This window comes from Triturus cristatus, chromosome 3_2, assembly GCF_964204655.1.
Source record: "Triturus cristatus chromosome 3_2, aTriCri1.1, whole genome shotgun sequence".
NCBI classification, from domain to species: Eukaryota; Metazoa; Chordata; class Amphibia; order Caudata; family Salamandridae; genus Triturus; species Triturus cristatus.
In genome coordinates, this window is record NC_140584.1 from 965,053,591 (window position 1) to 965,072,331 (window position 18,741).

An 18,741-nucleotide genomic window follows, 5' to 3' on the forward strand; every position below is an offset into this window, starting at 1 on the left:
TCTTGGAGGTTTGCCCACTTCCACCACAGATTCCAGGAGGGTGAAGAAACCCCTATCACTAAGGGAAAAAGGAAGTGTGGTAGAGAGAGAGAGAAGAAAGGCACACTCATTCCATAGGGTTCAATGGTTGAAGACCTGGACTGGACTTTCTGGATTACCGGGTGAACAAGCATCATAGATTACAAGTGTAAAGCATACCTTATTTGTCAAGCTAGAGAGAGAGAGACAAGACAATATGTATTCTGCCTCAAACAGGAAATCACCTTGTAGAAAATCGTAAACAACACATAGGTCCTGACCCTGTGCTGTGTGGAATCACATTGTAACATGCCCACCAGGCAAACCATGAAAGTTGCCTGATATCCAAAGAAGGGGCGCACTATGAAGCACAGATGGCACTGAGTATTGCTGTATCTAAGGAGGAACGCATGAGCAAAGTCAAGGAGTTTTGGAGCAAGGAGGGCTAAGGAGGACCAACGAGGGATAAAACAATCACAGCGCAGGAATGAGATCAGATTCAAAAGGTACAAACGCCAGAGTCACAAAAACCAATTTTGCCAAACACCAGCTTTCAGGTCAGAGTAGTTTGTATAGAGATCTACCTTTCTTGCCCTGGACGTCCTTGTCAATTACTGGCCCTAAAGTGGTTGGTCTGACATTTTATTGAAATGACCCTGGAAGTGCCTGCCCTACACGATTGCAGTTTCCTTTGTAATGTCTGTCATCTCCGTCACTTGGGCTGGTCCATAGGACTTTTCTGACTTGTTAATCTCAAACATTTAACAAGAATAATAAGAGTCTAACTGAAAGTTTCACGGATACAAGACATCTATTAAAAAGCAGTGGATGTCTTACATGCATTTTTTAGAATGTTTAGATATCTATGCACTCTAAATAGAACGAATGAGACACCTGCTGCTTTTTAGCAGGTGGCCCCATCTGTTGAACTGAACTTTAGATCAGGCCCAATGTGTTCTTCACCTTTGGTGACAGGCTCATCCATGGTGTAGAAATGGTGTTAATGGCCATGATGCAAGCAAGGAAATTGCACTCTCCACCCCCTGGTTTAGTAGCAAAACACTGATATAATTGGAGTGCAGTGGGCCACTCAAGCCCTGAGTTCCGATGCCACTGCTTATGCTACACCACTGATGGCTACTCCCCTAGGGCTCATACACAGTGAGTGTCAATGTCTCATGCTTTTTATGGAAGATGATGCCCTTCTGCAAAACCACCCTTGTATTTGCCTAAAAGTTTGGTCTCACTTAAACTTAAGATCAAAGCTTAAGTTTAACTGAGATAAAAGTCTAATTTTACTCCTAGTAAATTCCCTTTGTGAATACCGAAAGTTGTAAAGTTAGACTTTCATCTCAGTTTACCTTTGTGAATGGGACTCATTTTTCTTAAAAGTGTGGAGGCCAGCAAGGAAGACATCCTTCCTAAAAGTGTGAAGTCCAGCAATAGAGACAGTATTCTACAAAGTGTATAAGCCAGCAATGGATTCATTGTTCTTAAAAACATGAAGACAATATATGGCAACACCATTTTTAAACATGTGAAGTCGAGCAGAGGAGACATTTCTTGAAAATGTGTAGGCTAGAAAAAGAAGTCTCTTTGTTAAAAGTGTGCTGTCATCAAAGGAAATATCTTCCTTCAAAGGAAGACAGTCACCCAACCTTCAGAATGCAGACAGCAAGCTCAGAGGTTAAGCTCCATTTATAGGTGGAGCTCACCAAAGAGACTCTAGCAGCATTGCCAGCACCCCAAATGCAACTTGTCACTCTCTACTGAAGAAGGACAGGTATCCTAAAACATATGTGTAGAGATGTACAACACTGGCTGGTGAAAACAAAATACTTTTAACTCAAGTGGGTGTTATACACTGCATTTACCACAATGCATCTCGTGAATTGTGTGCAGGTTTGCCTAGCAGTGTGCTTCCTCCGCCTTCTGAATTAACCAAAGAACTCAGCACAGGGAAGGTAATAAGAGAAATATATCGCAGAAACCCCACTCATATCTAGCTGGCCTGGCAATCTCCATTTACGCACCTGTGCAACCTACTTCTAAATCAAAAAGCAGTCTGCCAAAGTGCCTGATACAGAGGCCTATATGGATGGCAATGTCCCAAACTTACAAATTTTAAATTCTGTGTCTCTGTACTCCTTGAATCATACTGATTTCTCTGCCTGACTCAATGTATCTCCTCAAACCTAGAGATAACATGCACATCTATGAATGAACAGTTTCACCAAACTAGTTTTTAGGTTCTCAGCATTTATCTGTTTTTCTTTATTACCATGCAGCGTTACTTCAGAAAGGGTACCGCTGAAATTAATCCCAATAACCACATACAGTGGCCATTATAACAATTTCTAAATCTGTGGGACAGAAGGGCTAATTCACAGCTGTCCAATATAAGGAACTTTCCGATGAAGAACGCTGAAAGAGACACCCAGTTTGGAGCTAGTACTCATGGCTGCTAGAGCAGAGGAAAGAGCTGACAGACAAGCTGCTAACATGAACGTCCCAAAGATCAGCACGGAGTGTGAAAAGAAAGACAAGACACAAGATAGTAGGCCACAAAGTAATGTCTCCAAAGATAAAGAATTTGTATTTTCGATGTGGATTTTCCTTTCCACATGGAGGCAAATGTCCCGCCATTGGACAGATATGCAAACGCTCCAGGAAAAAGAACCATTTTGTAACGATTTCCAAAGCAAGGGAAAGGTCAAGTGCATAATGTCAAGAAAAAGAAAGGGCTGTCAGAAAATGTCTGAGACATTCGAACCATGCCCACAAGGCAAACTGCAGTGCTGAGTGTTTCCTACCAATACTATAATTTGCATGAGGTATGATCCATAAAAAATTATTAATTTCCCCATTCCCGCTAGGTTATGGCACCCAACAGGTGGCTGTCCAGTCCAAACTCTACCACCAGATATAACACTCAGCCAACAGTGCTATGTTTTCCGGTTGTTCTCAAACCAGGTATCTGCTGGAATGGCAGTGGTTTGGGCACTATTTACACTTGGAGTATGGGGTCCATGAGCCCCCTCTCTCAAACACATCAGAGGGATCAGTCAAGCCCCTTACTAGAAATTGTCGAAAGAAACAGTGTCTTTCCAGTGGACTACGACCAAGTTCTCTGCCACCAAGAGGCGCCATCTAACCTTCATCCGACTGGAGATGGGGACCACTTCAACCAGCAGCAGGCCTAGTCCTGATGGCAGCTGTAAGTGAAGCAGGATTGCAAAAACTATGATTTTTACCAACCTACATTGTATTTTAAGCCCGGTTTACTTTTTTTCTGCAAACATTTTGGCTTTGGTACATTATTTTGAGGACGTTAAACTATATAAAGCATGTTTTACAGTATTAATAAGTTCATGTATTTTATTCCTTCTGTTCAGTGCAGTCCGGGTCCTTATTCAATGTTTCTTCAAAGAAAACAAAAACAGCTGTTTTACAAATCTATTTTTATATGCTAGAGAAAAATGCTAAGTTCCTTAATCAGATTTTGTAACTGGTATTCATACTACTGTCTTGGAATGGAATGTACCAAGCTCTAAATATTCTACCATTTTGTGAGGTGAGGAAGGCTTGTTAGAAAAAGAAAAATAGTAGGCAATCCCCTTTGCCTCATATACCTCCTTTTTCGGTTGGAAAAAATGCTGTCACTCACATAGCTTAATATGTCCTGTCAGTGGGTTAGCGCTGTAGGTTGAATGTCTGCTTTCGAGCTCTGTGTTTGGGTCCCAGCTGGGCTGTTGAGTCCCAGTGAGCCATCAACCACCATTATTTAAGCACAAAATAATAACTGTGCTTGCCATGTGCACTATTACGAAGTTGTACCCCGATGCCGAGGTCCATACCGATTTTTGAAGGCCCTCAGAGTTGTAAAGAAGGAGAGGGCCTTTAACGAGCAGAATAACCCAAGGCAGTAGGTCTATAATGCTATTGGCTGTTAAATGTTTGAACCCGGGTTATTTGTCTGAACTACAAGGAAGAGGACCTTTAACAACTTGTATAGCCCGAGAGAGAAGGACTATATTGTTATTAGACAGAAGGGCTATAATGCTATTAGAACATTCCACCCACTCAGTGTAGGACGGAAAAATCAAAAAACGCAAGTCATTAAAGTGATATTGATCTAAATACTCTCTTTAGTAATTGCTTTATCTATAACTGTGGAAAGGGCTTTTTTTAACAACTAGTATAGCAAGCACTCTGTGTCTCACGAGAGAGAGACTAAAATGTGTTATTATTGTTTTCTGAAACCATGACTTCCAATTCTACTCCGGGAGTGTGTTTTTTAATCCGTTTAACTTGGCCAGAGGAAACCAACTTCTATCTTGCTTGAAAAAAAATGCAAGGCAATGAAATGTCAGCTTCCTAAAAATATCATCGCGTGGCCAGTTAAATGTGTTAGCATGATGGCACTGATGAGAGCGATCCAGACACATTCTGCAATTGCTGCAGGCATCACTCACCTGCTCCTTTCACGAGGCGCGGCCCAAGATGCGCCGCGCGCCGCTGGTGTCGCGTCTCATCCGCCAGCGGCAGGACTTCCGATCAGCCTAACTGACCCCAAAACAGCAATTGCACTCAGACTCTTCCACACCTCCTGCGCCAGGCTCGCGTCTCAATCAGAGGGTGTAAAGTGACTCGTAAGTCGAACAAACACCTTCTCGCGAGCCACGAGGCCCTCGGATGTCTGGCAGCTGCGGCCTATTAACAGTAGGCCGTGGCTGGCTCTACTGCCAAGCAGCAGGTAAAGACGGTCCCACAGGCTTTTTGTTTGTTTGGAAAGATATTTGTCCGCAAAGAAGTTGTTTGTGGTATGAATTTGGGGAGGCGTGGAGACTTTTAAGTATAAACCCCGCAAGGCAGGAAGGAGGCTGTTTCAAAACACTGCATGTGATCCAATTTCTAAGCTAGGTGTTATGACAGGAGGGTTATTTTGAAGGCGACAATGTAAGTGCGACATCACAATATATGTGAGAGGCCAACATTTTTCTTGGGAGCCTCCCCCCTTCATTGGTGCTGCATCTCAGAATTTCTGCATGCCGTGGCTACTTAATTTTGATTTATGTCATGCCTCTCTTCCACCACCAAACACGCCCTGTATCATCATCTCGCTTTTACAGGTTATTTTTTCATCCCTGCCTTTTCCCTTTGTCACTGTTTTGCTGTCGTTTTCTCCCCTCTCCATCCGCCCTTTTCTGCTTTTCTCTCTCTTCCCTTGGGTCAAAGTCTGCTGCTGAAAAAGAAGTCAAGGTGTCTATTAATCAGCATTGGTGTCCACTTCCTGTACCCACCGGCTCAATTAAGCACTTTGAAACTGGACTGCAATTATGATATGATCAGATGTCAGCCCATGCAAGACAATTCAGTTTAAAAAAACAGAAAAAGGGGGCTCATCTAGCCAGCAAACCAGCACAGCAAGATGTATGTCTTGTGTATTTGTAAAGCGCACTGTCATCTGCAAGGGTATCCTGGCCCGGAGCTGGTGTGTGTCTAGCCCTGCCTAGGGTAGGTTGGTTAATTTAAAGTGTACACACAAAAGAAACCAATAAACAGAAAGTAGCAGCTCGACTGCGCGGCACAGATCACAAATCGTGCTGGGCCTTCCTGTTTGTGTTGGAGCGCTCCCATAGGACCTTAAAACAGCGAGGCAATGCTGGAGACGTTGTTTAAAACGGGCAGGCATTGCGGTGCCCTATGCCCCTGAAATACCCCTGACCATGTGTGAGGCGCTGCTCCACGGAGGCTCCTGGCGGGATTTGGCGGGCTGGAGTGAGAGAGGGATGACTGCTATAGGGGATCGGTACGTAGATGGGATCCTGCTGCCTTTCCACGACTTGCAGGAGCGATTTGACTTACGAGGGGGGGATTTCTTGCTACACGCGGCGCTTACTGCGGCTATTCGGGACCACTGGAAAAGCGGCCTTACTGAACCGAGCACCTCTTTAGGCTGTCAATATATAGTCAAGGCTGCAGGAACGTTTAAAGCGGTCACGTGCTTGTATAGGCGAATGACGCTAGGAAAGCTACTACCCCTGAATGATCTTAAGTGCAAGTGGGAAGCAGATATAGGGACAGAGATACCAGATAGCGCTTGGGCTGAGGTAGTGGAAAGAGCGCGGAAGAGCACCAGAAACGCCCGTTTTCAACTGGTGCACTTTTACATTTTGCATAGAGCCTATCTCACTTCAGCGAAGAATAAAACATACTTTGACACTGATTCAGATGCGTGCCTGATCTGCCAGAGAGAGGGAGTGGACTTTTCTCACATGTTTTGGGGGTGCCCGCACTTAGATACTTATTGAACCGAGGTAGTGGCCTTGTTGAATGCTGTAACGGACAGAGAGCTGGAGCAGGAAATGGGGCCGTGCTTGCTGCATTGGTTTCCACATACGGCTAAAAACAAGGTCACTAGCAAGTTTTTAGACATGGGCCTTTTGTTGGCCAAGTGGGAAATAACAATGGATTGGAAGGCACAAGGGGGCCCCATCATAGCTAGGTGGAAGAAGGGCTTCACCAAGTGGGCGGAATGCGATGGGATAGTCCGATTACAATTGGCAAATAGAACCGGTAGTGAGAAGGCATTAGAAACAGCCAAAACATGGGAAAGATTGGTGGGCTTATTGAAGGATCCAGACATAGATAGTGATGAAGAAAGTGGAATAGCCATTCCGGCGATAGGTCACTAAAATGCTTACATCCCGGCGCCTCAGCAATGTTACCCCTATTGCCAAAGGGATGCACGAGCACACAGTGGGGGCGGACTACCGTTTTCACTATTCCCTTGATACGTATGTGAAACCTATACATAGCAGTTGAATACTGACGGTATTATGTAGAGCTGGAAGTGGCATGCCTGGGTGGAGGGAGGGGTGGGAGGGGAATCAGGGGTTTAGGTAGCATAGAATGACGTGCAGTCATAATGTGAATACCATCTAAGGATAGTATTGTAAGAGAGGATTGCTGACTGTTTGACCTATGAGCCTTAATCGCTACAAGGGTGAATCACTGCTACGCAGGAAAGTCCTCTCATTGAACAACTCTATATGATAGGCTGGTAATAATTACTAGGGTTGGAATGCTAGGTAACAGGTTTTGCACACTGTCAACTTGCACTGCAAGAAACTTAATAAAGTTTGTTTGAAACAAAATACATTTAAAAAAAGAAGCCAATAAATCTCAGAGATTTATTCAGAGTGGCTTATTTTGTGTGTGCATATTATGTTTGGGGCCAGCTCACCCTGAACACCCCATAGCCTCTAGTTCCCTCCCCTAGCAAGCTCTAGGGTTCTGTGTATGGATGTGGTTAATTGAAAAGCCAGCTTTCAGTTTCTTGCGGAATTCAGGAAGAGGGAAGGAGGCTCTGATGAGGAGTGGGAGACCGTTCCATGGTTTAGGGGCGATGTCAGAGGCCACACGTCTTTCTAATCTGTTTTTGTGTCTGTGTCTGTGTGGGATATGTGTGAGTAGGAGTCCTGCAGAATGGAGTTATCTGGGAGGTTGGTGGAAGAAGATGCGACTGTTCAGGTAGGTGGGGCCTAAGTTTTGTTGTACCTTGAATGTGTGTGTGAGGAGTTTGACATGAGTGTGTTTGTGTGTCGGGAGCTACTGGAGCTCCATGAAGTGTGGTGCGATCTAAGTTCTGTGTGGAACGTTAAGGATGAGCCTAGCTGCTGAGTTCTTAGTGTTTTGTAGTTTTCTAGTGAGTTGCTTGATGGTTCTGGCGTAGAGGGTGTTCCCATAGTCCAGCTTGCTGGTGGTTAGGGTGTGAGTGACAGTTTTTCTAGTATTGCTTGGTGTAGTGTCGTGTGTATTAGAGATAAGGGTCCCCTTCTAGTCCCTGACGGACTCCGTAGAATAGTGCTGTAAGTGATTTGGTGTGGTTAAGAAACTTCATGATATAGTACGTGCAGTTGACGGTTACACTCTGAAGAATAAAGACTAAGCTCCGTGTGTGGCGTGATCATTGACATGTGCCCAGGCTGGGTAGGACGCTACCACAGGTGATGAGGCAGGTGTTGCATAAACCCCGCAACCAGAATAAGTGAGAGTGCTCTCCCAAAAAGTTTGCCATGGTCCAGCAACTGCTCCAGTGAAAATCGACAGTTGGCGTATGTGCAGTTAAAGCACCACTCCAGTCAGTGCAAGATCTGTAAAAAATGTGAAGGCCTTACAGAAAGTTTGTTTGTCCTCAGCTAGAAATTTGCTGGTAAATTTAAGACAAGAGACACTACACCAAAGCCTAACACAGAGCAGCGACACAGAGATGCACTTTAGGCAATTGAGTGCAAGAAAGAGCTAATAGTGGAAACATATCGGATGCACAGAAACTCTGTAGGCAGTCAAAACCAGTTACAATTCAAAGAGTTGAGAGGGGTAAAGAACCTGTGCAAGAAACAAAGCTGCTACACACCGCCAAAGGAGACAGTGCCTCACAACCAGAGAGCGGGCGTATCAACCCAAATGTCAACAGACGGTTAGTGCTTAATGAAGGTGCCGGTCGAAGAGGGCAGCAGAGGCTGCCAGAGCAGGCTCCGCTCCCGCAAGCAGAAAGTTCCACATGTTATGATGCTGCCACATTTCTATCACCAGTGCCTCACTTCGATACTACCAAAAAGCAGAATATTGGCGACAGATGGACTGCCTGAATTGAATTATTCAATGATTTTATTGCTGTGCTAAAAAAAGCAAATGACAAAAAGATAATTAAATCTCTAACAAATTTTGTGGATTAAAGAGTATAAAAAGTTCTAAAGAAAATACCATATGGTGATGAAGTGACGTGCCGTCAAATCAGAGGGGTGCTAAACACCAAGTTCAATCCAATGCCAAATGTCGACTATGAAAGGTACATTTTCAGTCAAGAAAATCAGAAAGGTGGTGAAACGAGTGATGTGTTTGTAGAAAGACTTGATTCGCTCAACACCCATTGCAAATTCAGTGAGTTCAATGATGAAGAGGCCATGTGTTTCAGAGTAATAGGTGGTTGTCTCTCTGATTCTCCCAAACAACAAATGTTGAAAGAGACACTCAGTTTGGGTGAGTGGAAGAAAGAGCTGACAGACAAGTCGCTAACATGGAGGCCTGAACGTCCCAAAATGAATCAGCACTGAGTGCGAAAAGTTAGCCAAAACACAAGGTATAAGGCCACAAATTAATGTCTCCAAAGATAAAGAAATTGTGTTTTCGATGTGGATTTTCCTTTACATAAAGGCAAATGTCCTGCCATTGAACAGATATGCAAAGGCTGTGGGAAAGAGAACCATTTCATAACGGTTTGCCAAGCTAGGAAAAGATTAGGTGCTTCACGTCAAGAAAACACAATAACTGTCAGAAAATTTCAGAGACGTCGAACCACGCCCACAAGGCCAGACGGCAACATCAGTTGAGGTAAGTAGAAACTGATCGACGTCGATTGTCGTGAAATTCGTCATGAAAAAGTACATCACCCTTCATTGTCAAGCGACCGTGAGGAGGATGGGTGTGTGATGTCAATGCCGACCACTGAAAAACGTGCACACGTAGGATTAGCTTCTTGTAAGAAAGAATGTCGGTCAAAGAGAGATCGACAAGTGAAAGTGCAAGATTGACTTGGATGCTGTCACAAAATCAAACTGAAGGTGAATGGGTGCTCCATACTTTTTATTATAGACAGTGGCATGTTGATAGACATTATGCCAGCGGAGAAGTGCGATGAACTGTCTCCAGTGCCCTGTTTAACCCCATCAAAAGCCAAACTGTATACATGGGCTGATTCAACGCCACTGCAAAGTCTGGTTCATTTATAGAAACTTTGAAGCATAAAAGGCCAGAAGTACAAGCACCAATTCATGTCATGCAAGGCGCTTCATCAAGTGCATGTTTACTCAGTTTCAGGACTGCTGCTGACATGGTACTGATCTCTGTAAACTACTAGGTCAATGCCTATCATGAGATTATGAATCAGTTTCTATCCTTGTTTCATGAACCAGGAAGAATTAAGACAATGAAAGTGTAACTTCACATAAATAAGGACATCTGTTGTGTTGCTCTACGACATAGTCAAATTGCATTTCATTTACAAGAAGCTGTTAAGAAAGAACTTGAGACACTATTAAAGGATGGCATCATTAAGCGATCCACTGGCCCGAGACCAGGGGTATCACCCATACTGGTAGTGCCGAAGAAGGATAGTGGAGGAGCAGTGCACATCCGTGTTAATATGTGCCAAGCTAAAAAGGCAGTTGAAAGAGAACGGCATCCAGGTCCGCACATTCCTGACATGATTACGCAGCATAATGGAATAAAAGCCTTTTCCTGCCTTGATTTGAACAAAGGGTATCACCAACTTGAACTGGAAGAAAATTGCAGATACATTAGCACCTTTTCGACTCATTTTGATTTATTTAGATCTAAAAGAATAAGAGCCAAAAGTATGTATCTTTTTTGCGGTCGGCGAATGGTCCGATTTGCAGAATCAGGCCGTTTGCAACTGGAAAAAAGGCTTTTCCTATGTACCAAACCCTATTTGCGATTTGGTAGCCTATTATGAATCACAAATAGGGTTTGCGACTCGGTGTTAGGAAGGGGTGTGCATAGGGCATCCCTTCCTAATACCGAATCACAGCTGTATGTTAGAATGTTTTAAGAATGTTTTGCAACCAAAATGTGGTCGTAAAACATTCAAATTTTACCACCAACTTCAAGTTGTTGGTAACCCTTCACAAATGGGAAGAGGTCCCCAAGGGACCCCTTCCCCTTTGTGAATGGTAGTCCAAACATTTTTTCAGAGGAAATAATAACTTAAAATCTATCCTGCTTCACCTTGGCCTTGAATCCACTCAATCAGGGCATCCCATATTCTCATGCCTTTCAAACTTGAACGGCTCCCTTTCCGCGTATAAATGGCTATTTCTAAACTATACATCACTATGAGCCTGGCCAGCCTTTGCTGAAATAATGGCAGTCTAGAATTCAGCCAGGCAGAAGCGATACACAGCCTTAAAATTGCCATTGAGATGAAAATCAATTCATGTACCTTCCCCATCAAATCTAACTCCGATATCAAAAATGACATCATTAGATATGGTTACTTCTATTTTTAAAAACTCAGATAAAAATGTTGATATATCCTTAATTAGATTTTACAAAACATTACAAGACACAAAACTGTGAATAAAGTCATGGATTATTTGCAACCTCCCTCCGCGCTCGGCCACAGTCCCACTTCTGCAGTCTCTAAACTGGCTTCCGGTGAAAAAGAGAATCATTTTTAAATTATGCTGCCTAACCCACCGTGCCTTTCATGGCCAAGGGCCTTCTTTTCTAGCTACTAAGCTTCTGCCCTACACTCTATTGAGACTTCTCAGATCCTGCGATAAAGCCCTGCTTAAAGCCCCTAGCTTTAAAAAGGCCAGGGCATGTTGCCGATCTTTCTGTTTCCTTGCGCCCATCTTTGGAATCATCTGCCCACACAACTTCGTCTCTGTGAAAACCATTTTCTTTTTAGGAAGGCACTTACGGCCCACCTATTTTAGGTCAATTCTAGCCTGTCCTTCTGCCCTTGTCTCGCACCGAGATAGCCTTTCGGGGCTGATTCGAGCGTGTGATAAATTAAAATAACATACCATAACATGACATAGAGAGCACAACATGGGCAGAATGTTCCCTTTCCAACCCCCCATTTTACTATCTTGTCGGGAGTGTAATATAAAAAAAGCAAGTCTTGTAGAACTGCTTGTAGCCTAGCTGACATTAAAATAGATTGTGACAGCTTATACGCATACATAAATGTATTATCTGTAACCCACACTTTTATCTGCCATATTTGGGAGCATTTGTTCATATCATCGGGCATAACTAAATTAAGATAACCATAAATCTCCTTTATCTTTTACTATTCTCTCAATGGTTTCCACTCTCTCAAACTTAGCCCGTATACTTCCTTTCCATAATAGAAAATCCCTGACTTGAAGAAACTTTAAAAAATCCCTCCTTTCAAGATTATATTCCTTTTTCATTTCATCAAAGCAGCGAAACCATGAGGGGGAGAAAAAACAGCCAATCTCATCAATTCCTAACCTAGTCCATTTTTACATATAGTAATCTCCAAAAAGTTTGGTAGATTGTGATTATTAGATATGGGTGTATAAAAGGGTAGACTAGTAATTCCCAGAATTCTACGTACAGCACTCCACACATCAAAAACACTAAAGAGAGTCTTAAAGCGAACTTTTTTATAATAGCTGTCATTTAGTTGTGGCCAAAGACATCCTCGGCTCTCTTTCCCCATCATGAGTTCAAATGGAGATGAAAGCTTGTCCGTTCGTATGTTATCAAGATTTGCCCTTAACAATTTGCGGCTATAAATCATTGTGGTAGCCCAATAGCATAGTTTCAAATTCAGGAAAGCCACTCCCCCCCCCTCTCCCTTGATAGGGAAGGAAACCTAAGGGCTCGTCGAGGTCGAGAGCAAGCCCATATAAACTAAGTCTGGGTGGTGAACTCCGCGTTATGCTTGCGTTTGTCAATGTCAAGTTTGTGAGCGAGGAAAATCCACCTCAGGTGAGATTTTTCCTCATTCGCGATCGTCAACATCAAGTTGGTAAGCGCAAGGGTGAAAAATCAACCTCCCAGCGAGATTTCTCAACGTAGGCGGTCAGATTTCTCATTGTGAGTGGTCGCGTATGCTCGCAACCCCTCACTTGGAGAAACTGTCCGTTCGTGTTGAGTAAGCTGCCGCACGAGTAAAAATCTACTTGACCGGCAAAAAGGAAGCAGCGCCCGCTTGCGCTGTGCATGGTGCTGTACGCGATGATGGCACAGTGAAGACAAGCACCTGGCAATGAAAATCACCGCAAATAGGATTTAGCCAACACACGCCGCCGCTTGCGGATCTCCGCGTAGCACGGCAGAGTTTATTTTGCACTGCACGGAGTTCCAACTAGCAGAACTCCGCGAACTCCGCCCAGGTTTAATATAAACAAGGAGAATATATTTTCCATTATTTTAAACCATTGGGGAGTACATTCCAGACATATGACCCTAAAAGGTTTTTGGGAAAAAGAGCATCTTTATTACATTACATCTGCCACCTATAGATAGATGTAAATTATTTAACCTAGCAAGGTGTTTTTTGTTTTTTTCCATGAGGGGCTCCATATTATCCCTAACCACATTATCTAGTCTTGCAGACAAACTATTACCGAGATATTTGGTCTTTTCAGTTACAGGCTATCTGTCATCTTAACTGTATCGTTAAGAACAATCTGTGTCTTATCTCCATTCAGAGCATATCCGCAAATACACTTGAACTGGCCAGCTTCATCCTCGATTGCCACTATTGCAGAACTTGGATCCGGTGTTATAAGAGCGATATTGTCCGCATAGGCCAAGGTCTTAGTTGCTCAATTTTGCGACCATATTGCAGGAATTTGAATATTACTTTCTAACCTATGGATAAATGGATCAATAAAGACCGTGAATAATAGAGGGGAACATGGACAACCCTGCCTGTTGCCACGAGAGATTACATTTTTTTGGGAGGGAGTACCATTCACCATTACCGCAACCATTGGTTCAATATATAGCGTTTTGACCACCTGAATAAAACCCTCCCCAATACCAATTCTAGACATTACGATCCAGAGATATTGCCAGGAGACCCTATCAAAGGCTTTCTCCGCGTTCAGTAGGATAAGAGCCATAGGGTCTTCTGCAGAATTGGTAACATCAAATAGTGATATAACTCTCTGGATATGATCTATTGTAGACATCCCGCGAAGAAACCCGTGTTGGTGCACTGAGATAATCTTATAGATTATAGGTGCGAGTCGCATAGCTAACAGAACTGCTTTGAATACATTTTCATTGATCAGGGTTATCGGGCCAATTCCAAAGAAGATTTGGTCCTTTTTGACCCGCTTTCATGGCGTTCCACACCATCTCAAGTGATGTAGTCCCCAAATTATCCCCCCAAAACATAGGAATCCATTGCCTCATGTGTGTACAATATTCTTCATTTAATAGTAGCGCTCTCTCGAACGTCAATCATCTTGATTTGGTGTTAAACATAGCCACCTCTACATCAAGGGCAAGCGGGTTGTGGTCTGATAAAACCTGTGGTAGCATCTCTATGCGGCATTTTGAGTTTAATGTATTAGACACAAACATGTAATCAAGTCTAGCATGGGTCATATGCGGATTAGAAAAATAAGTGAATCCTGAATTGTTCGTTTTTAGTATATGCCAACAATCAATCAAAACATGAACCTGACATTCTTCAATGCCTGAAATACCTTTGGTTTCCTGCCCGTATACCCCCACCCTGCCTCCAGAGACCAATCACATGGTAAATTGATATTACAATCCCTACATAGGATAAGTGTGAGTGACCAAGAGGCAAGTTCACTAGAGAGGGTGTCAAGCACACAGGGGTCATCACTATTACCCCCGTATAATCTACATAGTGTCAGTTTTTCTCCCAAACTTAGTTGGCACTCCACGATAACCCAACGTCCAAACATATCTAAGCGTGACCATATAAATTGGATCCCGCTTCCTTTGGCCTGTATGGCTATGCCCCAGACTTTGGCACCCTGCGTTGTTGCACTAATTAACCTATACCCCAGTGATTTTTATAAATGCAATTGTGACCCTTCAATGTGTGTTTCCTGCAGACAGATACTATTTGCCCCAAACATATGTAGCCCAGCCGCAAGCTTCTGCCTTTTCTTAGCATCATTGAGTCCACAGATGTTAATATTGACCACTGTAAGTCTACCCATAACTAATTATTACATTAATCTGAATCAGAAGACACACAACTTCAGGACCATTCCAATCAATAAATCTCCATTTGTGTTTTAAAGAAAAGTGAAAAAAAACCGCATTTAAACCATTTGTCTTTGTCACCCGTCTGAGGGTCCCATCCCTCCACCCTCTTCCCACCCCCCCCACCCGCCACCACAACCTTGGCAACCAGGCCCAGCCATGAGCCCATGTGAGGACATCTGACCCACTCCTCCTTTTCTTCCACCTCTCTCCCCTCCCCCTTCAGAACCTCAGATAATCAATACCAAATGGTATCTCCCATAAAGCAAAATTTCAACATATGGCCTGCACATATTCAGACTTATTTTTTGCCACACGGGGCCCCCGCCAGAATATCATCCAGTAGCTTCTGGGCTTGAATTTCAGAGGTGAGGCTAAAATTGTGACCATGATAGACTACTTTCAGCTTAGCCGGGTTTCGATGAACACGTTGGACCTCCTTGTCCCAATCCCAAGAGGATAATTGGGGGAGGGAACCCTTCAACATATTAATTACAAATTTCCTATGTCGCTACCCTCACAATTCTCAGGGACCCCAAGCAGCCTTAGATTGTTACGGCGCTGGCGGTTTTCCTAGTCCTCAAATTCACACATAGCATCTTTGAGAGTACCCTCCTGTGATGTAATCTGAGTCTTCAACGCTTCTACTTCATTTTCCAGTGCTTCTGTTCGTGTCTCAACCATATTTACTCTCTCTGAAATATTAGCGCAGATTTTTCCTATCTTCCATACAGACCCTTGGAGTTTTTTTAATCCAGACGTGCCTGTCGATTATCGGCCTTAACATCTTCCTGAAATGATCGCAGGGATTATAGAATTAAAGATAGTGAGGGTTCAGCCAATTTTCCATCATTAGATGGTCCTGGTTCTCCCCCCAGGTTCCCAGTTGATAGCTTTTTCTTATCACTTACGGCTTCTGGGGGTAGCAGTTGCGCAGCTGAATAATCCCATCCCAGTTCCTCTAAAGTCTTTTTGTCGTAAGTCTCCATACCACCCAGGCTCTTCTTACAAGCATTTTTCCCAGATGACCGTTTGGGCTTCTTTGGGATGACTACCTTCTCTTAGATGCTACTATTACTTGAAGGGGAGGTCCCTCCATCCCTTATTGCTGCTACACTTGTGTAAGATACCTTTGACTCCTTGGTCAAGGAGAATAATTTTTCCATAGGGTCCGGGGATAAAACATCCCGCCATTATGTTTTTTTTTAGATTTGCCACCCCTAGATGCACAGGTTCTGTCCTCAACTGTTATATCTGGTGTCATATCAACGCTGTTACCGACTGGCATATCAGAGAGCAAATCGGCAGAGCAGCCATCACTAGTCACTGTTTCCACCACCGAACTGGTATGTAGGGGTGCCTCTAGAATGGTGATGTCACTATTTACCAACCAGGGGTGTAAACTTTTAGCTAATAAATTCTCGGATTCCTTCCCTTGATCTCTAGGTGTAGCAGTATGGACAAGATCACCCACTCTTTCATTGCCTTGCTTTTTAGGATCCTCATGCCCATCCTTTTACTTATTCCCAGTCTCTTGAGGAGAAAAAATGCTCAGAGTAGAAGGTTCCGACCCCCCAGACGCTCCAGACGCCTGCATACACCGAGATATAGTTTTCGTGTGTGATTCTGTTCCCCCTCCCGGCTTGTCCCCCTTACCGGCACAAACTTCCCCTTTCTTGCCGCCTGATTTAGAGTCCATGCCTTCGCGTCGTGTTTGAAGAGTAGAAGTAGCAGGGGGTACCATCCGTAGCCCCCCTTACCACTGGTAGCCATCTTATCTGGCCCTGCGATCTGTCCTTCTCCCTGCGTACAGTTACAGTCAGCGATCACCCTGGGCAAGCCGAAGCCATAGCCGAGCACGGCACCCGTCGCTGCCGTCAGTAACAGTCATGTGAGAGCCTCCCAGCGGCCTCAGCTGGGTCCAATCCTCCCGCAATGAGAGTGCGCCCAGCGCCCGCCTCACCGCACAGCAGGGATACTCCCACAGAAGTCTCTAATTCAGCCGCAACTCCACCATATGACCCGCTCCGTAATTCAAGAGGATTCTACCGGGAGAGGAAAGAGGTAAGCGGTGGCCTCACACAGACGACAACTTGCCATCCCCTGTCGTATACTTGCAAGTCTCACTTTAAATGCAGAAGGGTGTGAGTTTCATAGAACAAAACTCAAGTTCTTTGGTCATATCTTTTCCAATGAGGAATGACTCCAGATCCACATAAAGTACAAGTGTTGCCATCTACTTCTCCCCCACAAAGTGCAACTATGCTGAGATCCATCGTTAGTATGTCCAGTTACTGTTCAAGGTATATACATGACTTTGCCAGCCCAGAGCGATTAGGTGCCATTCTGGCCCATCACAATGGACATCCTAAGGCACCAAGACACATTATGGCTTATGCTAGCAGGAGTTTGTCACTAAAACTACAAATGGAGATTGTTGTTGAGGCCAGCGCAGAGGGGTTAAGTGCCATACTGGCCCATCAGAATGGACATCCTAAGGCACTAAGACACATTGTGGCTTATGCTAGCAGGAGTTTGCCTAGTCACAACCTGAATAAGAAAGAAATCTGCGCTGTGGGCTTGTGAGCCATTTCATGTGTTCCTATATGGAAAACACTTCACAATTGCCACCGACCACCAAAAATGAATTACCATTTTTGGCAATCCTAAAGCGAAGATGCCCCCTCGCATTGAGAGGTGGGGGTTGTGAATGCAGGAGTATGATTATATGATTGTGCATCTTCCAGGAAAAGATCAAAACCCTGCTGACTACTTCTCACATGTACAAATACCATGTCATGGCACTACTTCCAAAGCAGCTGATGCTTATGTTAACTTCATCGTGAAATCCAGTACCCCTGCAGCCATATCGGTAGAACAAATCATTGCTGTGATATGCGAGACATTATTACACATCAATCGTGGCAAAAACATATTCGACCTCTTCATGATGACCTTGACTACCAGAAATTCAAAAATGTGCAGGACAAACTTTCACCTACCCCAGAATGCATCATCTTAAGAGGGTCGAGAATTGTCATACCTAATAGTCTGAGAAAATATGCCACTGAGCTGGCACATAAGGGACAGCGTGGAGTTGTTGCTACTAAACAAGCTCTACGAGACCGAGTGTGGTTCCCTCGTCTTGACTAAAGAGTTGATAAGAAATTAAAGGTGTGTAATTTGTACAACTGCTTGTCATCCAGAACAACCCGCACCCCTTAAACCTATCTGATCTTCCAAAGCATGCATGGGAGAAGATTGCGATTGATTTCTTTGGACCCCTTCACAATGGACATCATCTCCTAGTCAATGTTGACGAATACTCCTATTTCCCCTTGTGGAAGATTTGTCATCAACAACTGATGACAGAGTCATTGAGAGTTTAGAAAGTATCTTTGAAACATGGGATGTTCCTTCGATTTTGAAATCTGACAATGGCCCGCCTTTCAATAGTCCCTCATCTAAATATCAAGTATCAGAAAAGCACCCCTCTCTGGCTCCAGGCGAAGCATGTTTATGAGCACCCATAAGAAGACCATTCAGTGAGCTGCATTGGAAAGGCTTAAACTCAAATCAGTTATTCAATCTACTTTTAATGCATGTAGGTCAACTCCTCAGTCTACCACAGTTGAAAGCCATGCCACCTTAATATTTGGGAGAGCCATGGGAACAAAATTGCCACATTGGACCACTGAAAAATCTATTGACGTTGATAAACTTCGCAAAACTGATTCATCTCACAAGCGCAAAATGAAGACCAATGCGAAGAGACGCTGCTGTGCTCGGAGCACTGTGTTCAACAGAGACCATGTAATTGTCAGGCAGCAACGGAAACGAAAGTCTGATGCACCTTTTGATGTTGTCCCACTGAGGGTTGTGACTAGTAAAGGACACATGGTG